The sequence below is a fragment of the Crotalus tigris genome, unplaced genomic scaffold, assembly GCF_016545835.1.
Source record: "Crotalus tigris isolate CLP2741 ecotype Arizona unplaced genomic scaffold, ASM1654583v1 scf7180000017710.2780689, whole genome shotgun sequence".
NCBI lineage: Eukaryota > Metazoa > Chordata > Lepidosauria > Squamata > Viperidae > Crotalus > Crotalus tigris.
The window spans coordinates 2,746,356-2,757,123 of NW_024096582.1; positions in this window are offsets into that span (position 1 = coordinate 2,746,356).

Sequence of the window (10,768 nt, forward strand, 5' to 3'; positions counted from 1 at the left end):
TGGTGCCCTCCTATTGGTTGATCGGGGTGTTGATTGCCGGTGATTGGCTGTTGTTTCTGTGCTCTGCCAAGCCCTCAGCTCATAAGTATCTGAAAAGCTGGCGCTGATTTCAGCACTCCTATTGACTGACAAGGGGCCTGCTTCCCAGGCTTCCCAGTCCATCCACACACAAATCAACCAATAGGAAGGCGCCACATAACTATGACTCATAGAATAGCCCAAAGCATCTATCCCAGCAAAGAGTTCCCTGAGGATGGGCTCCAGCACAGAAGACTAAACTTTTGTTTCCTGGTGACCGACCCAGATTAGATCTTGGAAAATATCTTGGCCCTTTGATGACTGGTGGACGTCAACAGCTAGAATTCCTCAGTCGGCCATTCTGATGAAACTGCGGGCTTGGATCCAGACCAGGGATCTTCAAACTTGGCTCTTTTTTTTGACTGGTGGACTTCAGCTCCCAGAATTCCTCAGTCGGCCATTTTGATGAAACTGCGCGCTCGGATCCAGATCAGGGATGTGCCCGGCTGAGGAATTCTGGGAGTTGAAGTCCACCAGTCATAAACGGGCCAAGTTTTGAAGACCCCTGCTATAAGGAAAGAGGGTCTATATTCTCTCTTTCCATTGGCGAGAAAACATTGTATTGTTTTCATTCAATTCAGGACCTTCCCTGAGCAGCACTTACTGACGTGGGATCAAGTTTTGTGAGGAGAGGGAGAGCTGAGGAAAAGGGCGAAATAGAGAACAGGAGAGAAATTGGGGAAGAGATGGGGAGAATAAGAATGGGGCTTTTTCTTCGTGTAGATATGCTGGTGCTAGATACTTTATTCAGAGCACAATCTTAGGACAACACTTGCTTCCACTTTGATTTCAGTGGCGGTCCTCGGAAAGGAGGATGCAAGTGATCATTTTGATCAATCTCTTCCTTAAATATTCTTCCTCCTCATAAAGCCTGTTGTCCTGGCCCTGTCCATAGGTCACCACCGAAGACGCCCATGAAATATGGGGCTGGGTTGCTCATCACTTTAAGTCAGGAGTATCCAACCTTGCCAACTTTGAAAGCAATGGACTTCAATGTCCAGAATTCCCCAGCCAGTCCTGTTGGCTGAGGAATTCTGGGACCTGAGGAATTCTGGGAGCTGAAGTCCTCACATCTTAAAATGGCCAAGGTTGGACAGCCCTGCCCTAAGCCAGCTTTCCTCAACCAAGCACTGGAAATTGGGGGATCTTCAATCCCAATATAATGACTTCAGGTGACGCCTCTGTAAGCCACAATGGGGGTGGGTGGGTTTGTGTAGCGTTTCTATGAACCTAGCCTCTGTGGTTTGTTAACTAAGGTTTATGGCTTAGCATGAGATGTGAACCTGGCCGATTGTAGCTTGTTCAGTGGACTGTGGTGAAGCAAATCGTGGCTTAGCATGCGGTATGAACACAGATATCATCAATTCGATCATGTAGCCATTGGCCATCTCTTAATAACCAGATAGCAGCCAAAAGGGCTTTTTTTGGTGTATATTCATGACAAGAAGGATATTTAAACTTCTGGATGAGCTTTGTAGACTTTTAACCTGGTTACTGATAGTTTCTTCTATTGAACAGAAACTGGTTGGAAGATAAGTCTGACTGTGTGCCATCAATTGTAAATTACTCTTAGTGACCATATAGGTCACTTTCAGGACGATCTGTCCCTGTGGTGGCTTTTTAGAACTTCTAACAGTGAACTCACTGCCACTTATAATTGAGTCTTTCTGATAGACCATGGACAATAAATAAGCACAATCCCAGTTTTCTACCACCCCAAGGAGTTGGACCACGTTTGTCCGGCTTTTTATTCCTATCTTAAACTCCTTGACTTGCTCAAAGTGAAGCCGGGAAGAGTCTGTCGAATCTTCTGATCTTCCAGGGACATTCTTTTTCTTGAGATCCTTCTTCCTCTTCTCTTCCAAGTATCTGTATCGGAAATCTGGTGATTTTTGGTTTTTTTTTAAAGGAGAGTTTGGAAAAAGCATTCCGAGGATGAGTGACTAAAAATCAATAGGGAGTCCCACTGTGTTGATTTCTGAACTGTAATGTTGAAATGCACGGGGGAAAGATAGCTCATTGGGAAATCGTTTGCCACAAAAAGTTTGGACAATCTGAGCATTTTGGAAAGAAAGGAGGTGTCGGAGCATTAAGGAATGCTTGAATTCTGCTCAAGAGAAATGTCTTAATGGATAGCTATTATTAATAACTTTAGTATGGTTTTTGAATCCTAATAACGGCAGAGTGGACATTATCTGGATGAATTGCAATTGAAGTAGAGCAGCGGTTCTCAACCTGTGGGTCGGGACCCCGTTTGGGGTCGAACGACCATTTCACGGGGGTCGCCAAACAACGCAGTCCGCCATTTTTTCCCCCTTTTCCTTAGCTGTGCTACTCCCTTTTATTCTATTGGCTTTCAAAAGCCAATAGAATAGACTCTCTTGAATAGAGTCTAATTCTATTGGCTTTCAAAAGCCAATAGGAATTGTCCAGGCTGTCTCTGCCCTGCTGAGCCCGCCAAAAGTCCCATTCTGCAAACGGTGCTGCACCAGTTGGGTAGTCCTCGACTTACGACCGGTTGGGGGTCGCGGCATTAAAAAGGTTGAGAACCACTGAAGTAGAGCATCTTGGTTCACACCCAGGAGTTTGATAGCTAAGATTGTGGATGCGTAGCCTAGTAAACAAAGCTAGAACACAACCAATCAACAATTGAGGGGTTCAGCTGGTATTTAGTCCTCCTTGTGTCTTGCCAAATAGACCAATCGCATTGAACTTCATTTCCCGTGTAAACCCCACCCCCCCAGAGCGTCCTGCTTACTGTCCAATGCACACAAGCCATGTTAAAGCCGTGATGAGGCTAGATTGATCCCAGCATCATGTGTTGGGTAAACTTGGCAATTTTATTTTGTAAACCATGGTTTGTGATTTAGCAATTTGCACAAACCTACCCAATTGTAGCTGACTTGATCAACCCTTGTCAAACCACCAAGTTGCTGTGTTTTGTCAACCAGGCCAGTCTATAAGACCAGGCCACACACAAACCATGAGTTTTACCCCTGGCTAAAATAGTTTTTGCATGAGTATCAAGAATTCTTTTTAAGGAGATTCGGGGCAATTCCTTGGGAGTCAAATGAGGGATTCAGATATATTTGTAAATTAAGCTTCTGTAGACACTTCCTGCCTCTATCAAGCGTTGTCCTCTAGCTCAGATCTCCAACTTGGCTGTAGCAAACTGCAGTTCAATTCATACAGTTTTATGTAAAAATTAACATACAGTGATACCTCGGTACTCATCGGTTCCGGGAGGCGCATTTAGTACCGAAAACGATGAGTACCAAATAATTTTTTCCCATAAGGTATAAAGTACTGAGTAACGCACAAGTTCTAGCTTGAGCGTTGAGTACCAAACAAACAATGAGTACCGGGATAAAATTTTCACATCAGAATGGGTTGAGTACCAAATTTGATGAGTTTCAAAGCAGTTGTGTAGTAAGGCAGCATTGTACGTAGATAGCTTCTACCCTGGTCCAGTTTTATCATCAAAGTGAGGTCTTTAACTTGGCTAAAACAGCTTTAGATATTAATTTACATCGTGGATTCCAAGTGGAAGAATCTGACACTGATGCTCAGGAGAAACCACTACAGTAGAGGTCCCACTACTGGGTGTCAACATATTTAAAACTGGCCTATGTGAGAGCGGGCCAGCCCGCCACTTGCGTAATTTGAATTTGCACGCATGCACCAGTCTGACTCTTGCACAGCTGGGCCACCAAGCCACAAAGGTTGGGGACGGCTGCACTACAATATCAGGTGCATCGTGACATCGCAGTGCAAAGGCAGATCCAAATTTCATAGGTTGTATCATTTGCACTAAGATATTGTGGTGTGCTGGACACCGCTTGCTTCCCAATCGACCAACGCCAATGAAACCAGGCTTTCTCCAAAAGTGAGAAAAAGCATTGCAACATCAACACTCTGCAACGCTTCCTGTCTATACAGTTTATTCTATTAGTTGCCAGGCTGGATCATTTCAAAAAGGAGATGGGGGGTCGAAGGCCTTCCCAAATACGCCAACATTTTCCTTTGTTTCCCATTGTAGTGACAGCATAGGCAAAAATTGTTGTTGTTGTTAGTTGCGAAGTCGTGTCCGACCCTGGCAACCCCATGGACAACGTTCCTCCAGGCCTTCCTGTCCTCTGCCATCTTCTGGAGTCCATTTAAGCTCACGCCTCCTGCTTCAGGGACTCAATCCAGCCACCTCCTTCTCCGTCGTCCCCTTCTTCTCTTGCCCTCCATCTTTCTCAGCATCAGGCTCTTCTCCAGGGAGTCCTTCCTTCTCATTAGGTGGCCAAAGTACCTGAGTTTCAACTTCAGGATCTGACCTTCTAAAGAGCAGTCGGGGTTGATCTCCTCCAGGGCTGACCGGTTGGATCGCCTTGCAGTCCAGGGGACTCGCAGGAGTCTTCTCCAGCACCAGAGTTCAAAGGCCTCCATTCTTTGGCGCTCAGCCTTTCTTATGGTCCAACTTTCACAGCTGTACGTTGCAACTGGGAAAACCATGGCCTTGACTATACGCACTTTTGTTGGCAGGGTGATGTCTCTGCTTTTTAGGATGCTGTCTAGATGTGCCATAGCTTTCCTCCCCAGGAGCAAGCGTCTTTTAATTTCTTGTCTGCAGTCTCCATCTGCGGCGATCTTGGAGCCAGGAAGATAAAATCTGTCATTACGATCTTCACTGGGGCTTATTTTTGGGGTGGGGCTTATATTACGAGGATCCTGAAAAATCACGCTAGGGCTCATTTTCCAGTTAGGTCTTCTTTTCGGGGAAATACGGTACGAAATGCATCCGTTTGGCTGGCGATCTTAACTGGGGCTTGTTTTTGGGGTAGGGCTTATAGTACGAGCATCCTAAAACTTATTTTTTGGTTGGGTCTTGTTTTAGAGCAGGGGTCCCCAACCCCCCCAGGTCCGTGGACCGGTACTGGGCCACGGCATGCCAGCAACCGGTCCGCACTCTTTAAGTTCACTTTCTCTTCTTCCTTCCCCTTTTAAGAACTAAATCAGGGGTGTCCAAACTTGACCACTATAAGACCTGTGGGCTTCCATTCCCAGAATTCCCCAGCCAGCATAGCTGGCTGGGGAATTCTGGGAGTGGAAGTCCACAAGTTGTAAAGTGGCCAAGGTTGGACCCCCCCCCCGGCTTAGATCACTGGCAGGTGCTGATTTTGACTTCTTCCTGCGCCTCAGGTTATGGATCTAAGATGGTGATGCTTCTGGTGAAGTCTTCCGCCTCATCCCAGCCTATCAACTCCAGACAAAAAAAAAAAAACAGCGGGGAGAATAATACTCAGTGTTTTAATACTAGCAGCTTTTTAATGTAGACGTTAAGGTAGACTCCCAGGCGTGGAGAGAAGCGGGGAGGTGTCCTCAAACCGCTGGGAGGTTCCCAACGAATGGCGTGCCAGTAAACGGAGAAAAAGAGAAATCCACCGGGAGTTTTTCCAATCCTTTCTCCTGCGGGCTGCCTCTGAAACAGCACCAGGGGCGGTAGTCATTCGGGGTCACATCCCACGATAGGCTAAAAGCAGCTTTCCAATTTATTAGCCAGGATTGTTTTCTTTAAAAAAAAATGCAAAATTGCAGGAGGGATGTGTGTGTGTGTGTGTGTGTGTGTGTGTGTGTGTGTATGTGTGTGTGTGTGTGTGCGCGCACATATAATTACTGGACCCCACAGAAGGGTTTAACCTTTCCTGCATTGCCGTGGTGCGGAGACAAATCTTAATTTCTCCACAATAACTCAGAATTGTATTGGGGAGAAATTTCCCCATGGTTGACAGAGATCAAATGCAAGCTTCCAGAGAGATCACAGCTGCAGAGACTTCCTTCCTTCCTTCCTTCCTTCCTTCCTTCCTTCCTTCCTTCCTTCCTTCCTTCCTTCCTTCCTTCCTTCCTTCCCTTCCTCCCTCCCTCTCCCCTTCCCTCCCTCTCTTTCCTTCCTTCCTTCCTTTCCTTCCCCCCTCCCTCTCTCCTTCCCTCCCTCTCCTTCCTTCCTTCCTTCCCTCTCTCCTTCCTTCCTTCCTTCCTTCTTTCCTTCCCTCCCTCCCTCCCTCTCTCCTTCCCTCCTTCCTTCCTTCCTTCCCTCCCTCCCTCTCTCCTTCCCTCCCTCTCCTTCCTTCCCTCCCTCCTTCCTTCCTTTCTTCCTTTCTTCCTTCCATCTCTCCTTCCCTCCTTCCTCCCTTCCTTCCTCCCTTCCTTCCCTTTCTCTTTCCCTCCCTCCCTCTCCTTTCTTCCTTCCTTCCTTCCTTCCCTCTCTCCTTCCCTCCCTCCCTCCCCTTCCTTCCTTCCCTCTCTCGTTCCCTCCCTCTCCTTCCTCCCTTCCTTCCTTCCTTCCTTCCTTCCTTCCTTCCTTCCTTCCTTCCTTCCTTCCTTCCTTCCTTCCTGACAATTTGGAAAAAGGCACAGGAGCTCGTTGTGACATTTTGACATCAGCCCCGTAGAGCTTTGTGAAATAAATCCATACAGACCCAAGACACAAAGACTTCGGTAAGGCCTTAGTTTTGTTGGAAAAAAATCAAATAAACAAATTAAAAAGAGAGAGAAAGAAATATAATTAATGGAGAGAATTATTTGGGGCCACGAAAGGTACCCACACCTGCAGGAAAATGTTAAAGCTTCTAATCCAGGCGATGAAACATTGGTGTGAACGCTTGTGTGTGTTTGTGTGTGCTTTGTTTTGTCTCTCTGTGTGGGTCCACACGCACACACCTGTGCCCGTAACTGGATAAATAATAAGCACACCTTTTTAAAAAATAGGGTTGAAGCCGAGCGCCAATTTCTCACAGATTTGGGTGGGATGAAACGCGTAAAGCATAGAAGCAAAACTGTCAGACAGCGTCATGTGTGAATGGGGACACTGAATGTTCTTGTAAGAAAATGCATATCTAAAAACAGCAGCAACAACAACAAAAGTCAGTTTACAGGGTTTTGTGAGTTTTTTAAATGCCTTATATTTAACAATCATAATTTATGACTAACTTGTAGATATTTGTGGATTCTTATTTAATTATTTTTATAGTTGGGTTGGATTTTTTTTTTCCTTTGGCATTTTTAATTATAATTTATTTATTTAGAAATGAGTACTAATTTTTTAATTGCTCCTCTATTACCTCATTCTATATATCTATATATATATATATCTATATATATCTATATAGATAGATATCGGCATAGTTTCTGGGAACTGAATGCTTTGCATGCGTTGGTACTTTCGAAGAACGATCAAACTGGTGGGGACACATTTTACCATTTCAAAAAGGAAACAAAAAAACTTATTCAGGGTGTGTGATGACAAACTGTGTTATTTGTGGTGCTGTTACCTTGGAGACATTCCATACAAACAACAAACAAACAAAAATAATGCAAACCTTTGATTCTGTATGCTGTGACATAGTGGAAATTTTGCAATATAGTGGCCGTGTTTTAGCATACACAAAGACACACACATTAAAAGCATATATATATATATATATATATATATATATATATATATATATATATATATATATATATATATATATAAATATTATTTGCACTCATCAAGTGGTGATGATCCACTCACTCAAAATCTTTTTTTTTTTTAAACCGAGGGGGGGAAAAAAACCCCGCAGTCCTCCAAACCAAATTGAAGGAAAGAGTCTCAGTTTGAAAAGCTTTGGAATAAATTGATCCCAAACCCTGTTCCTTCCTCTGAGGATTCGTTTAAAGACAAGGCTGGCCAGTAGTACAAAATTCACACGGAGCCATGGTGTGGTAATGCCGTAAAAGAGAAAAACTTAATGAACTGCACCAAGTTGACTGGTGCAAACTGTTTCCCAGGACTCTGGATGCGCCAAGGAAAATTTCAGAAAAAAAAAAGGTGTCCCTTGTACAAAGCATGAATCCAATCCCTTTTATTGAATTCAGCCTGTTGATGCTTTTCAAGGTGCTGCATCAGTCTGAGATGAAAGAAAAAAAAAAGTTGAGTCTGCTTTAAGTAACCCATTTATCAAAGTTAATACAATTCTTGAAGCAGCTACCGCTTTCATTGAATACAGCCTGTTGATGCTTTTCAGGGCGCTGCATCAGTCTGGGATGAAAGAAAAAAAAAGTTGAGTCTGCTTTAAGTAACCCATTTATCAAAGTTAATACAATTCTTGAAGCAGCTACCACTTCCCTCCCTCCAAGGCAGTGGTAGGATTCAGCCGGTTCGCACCACTTCGGCAGAACCGGTAGCTAATTTTTTGTTGCCCAGGCCCAGAATGGACTTCCGGAAGTGGCATCCATGCAGAGAACCGGTTGTTTACATATTTGAATCCCAGCACTGTCCCAGGGTTGCATGAAGGTTTGAGAACTTTAGCTTAATCTCTGGGAATGAATAGCCCAGATAGGTTCCTTGCGCTCATGTGAGGTCTGAAGGGCTTTTTCTAGTGATATTCAAAGGGTTCATAAGCCTACTGATTTCCCTTTGATGAGGCTGGATTTATCTCCCAACTCTTTCCCTGTACGGTGCAAAGGACTCGGGTGGAGTAACGTGTAAAAAGTTAGAGTTCCCCCATCTTGGGTCCCCATCAAGGATCTGCAGCTTTTTTTTTCAAAGCTAATACTCTACTCCAGCTGGCTCGCTGAGGATCACACGCCAACAGTGAGTAAAACTGTAAGACTTCCCCATTAGTGGAAGAATTACAGGCGCTTTAAAGAGTAAAATGGCTTCCTTTAAGTAACGGCATCTCTTTTGATCTGACTCTAATTTCTTGAAATTCCCGAAAGGGTGTGGGTAATCCTTCAAGTCATGCTTTCTTCATTGTTGATACGTTAAGAACTTTGGTCGCACAATCCATCAATTAAACAAAAGAAGGTGGTGTGTTACACACATCAAGCTTTGTCTGGAAAGCAGAAGTATCAGCATCTCCTACTGAGATTGCTACATGCTAGGAGAAAGAATGTCCAATTTCTTCCACTCTTAACTCATCTGCAACTCATCAAAACATTGTGCATGGAAGAGCCGGCATCTGACCAACTTTTAAGACTTGTGGACTTCAACTCCCAGAATTCCCTGTGAGAATGAGTTAAGAGTGGAGGAAGTTACTTAAGGAACCCATTTCACTCTCTAAACTGCCTGTAATTCTTCTCCTTAATGGGATACCATCATCTCTTGCTTACCATTATCATAAAGTCTACAGTTTCTAGCATCTTGTACTAGAGCACGCGTCTTCAAACTTGGCCCTTTTATGACTGGTGGACTTCAACTCCCAGAATTCTTCAGCCAGGTGCCTGGCTGAAAAATTCTGGGAATTGAAGTCCACCAGTCATAAAAGGGCCAAGTTTGAAGACCCCTGACACAACAATTGGTTTTTAGCCACCTGGAGTCACTTCGATGGGATGGATGGCCTTATAAATAAAAAATATAATTCTTTATCAATTCCTCATTCTTCCGAGGGATGCTGGGAACTTGAATTTAGCAACATCTGGAGTTTAGGAACCACTGGAGATTGTATGATACTCAATGCAAACTACTTTCATTGGCATTAGATCAGGGGTCTTCAAACGTGGCCTTTTTATGACTTCTGGGAGTTGAACTCCACAAGTCATAAAAGGGCCAAGTTTGAAGATCCCTGCCTTAGATCCATCTTTCTCAACTGTAGGATCTCCAAAGATGTTGGGCTTCAGTGGGCAAAAATTTGCAGCTATAGTTACTGGAGGTGGCAATGAATCAGAGAAATGGTTAATTGAAAAGGTTGGGGTTGTTGGTTTTTTTTTTTATCACCGCAGACATTTTCAGAGCTCGAATTGCACACAGTGAGATGGCAAGAATTTGTATTTTTCCAAAATGAAAATGTCTATCTCCTCTTTGAAGGCTTTTGTTTTATCCTGTAATGCACCACATTGACAGCTTAAAACTGAGTTGAAAAAAAGTTGAAAAGAAAGGGAACTAATGAGAGACGTGCAATGTCAAAGACAATTGAAGCTGACTAACCGATTCTCAAATATTTCTTTAACAAGTATCACCTCCAGCCAAGGGGACAGAAGTGGCATTACTTTTCTCCGTTACAGTCCCAATCTCCTCATTTCGCTTAATGGCAAAGTGAATGGATCATCCACTTTTTTTTTTTTTTGTACTCCTACTGCTGTTTTGTTGTGCTGTGCAACATTTTGCTACATAGACTATTTTATAGGCGAAAGCTAGAAATATTTATTATTCCTAATTAAAGCAATAGTGCATTTGGAGAAAATTAAAGAGACATTAGAAATTGTGTAAATGCTTAGATTCACTTTTGGTGGATTTTTTTGTACTTTATTTATAACTAATAAAATGAATTGCATTGCTAACTACTTCCTTGGGGTCCTTAATAGTACTGTGAACCAACGAATGGGTGGCTTGGCTGAGAAAAGATACTGACAGCAAGAGCACTTAGGCTTATAATATACCACACTGCTTCACACTGCTTCACAGCTCTCTGCAAGCGGTTTACAGAATCAGCCTATTGCCCACCAACAATCTGAATCCTCATGTTACCGACCTCGGAAGGACGGAAGGCTGAATCAACCTTGAACCCTGTCAGGATTGAACTCCAGGCTGTGGGCAGAGTTTGCCTGCAATACTGCATTCTAACCACTGCGCCTTCAGAGACGGAAGGAGGGAGGGAAGGAAGGAAGGAATAGAAATACCAATAACAATAGCACTTAGACTTGTATACTCCTCCATAGTGCTTTA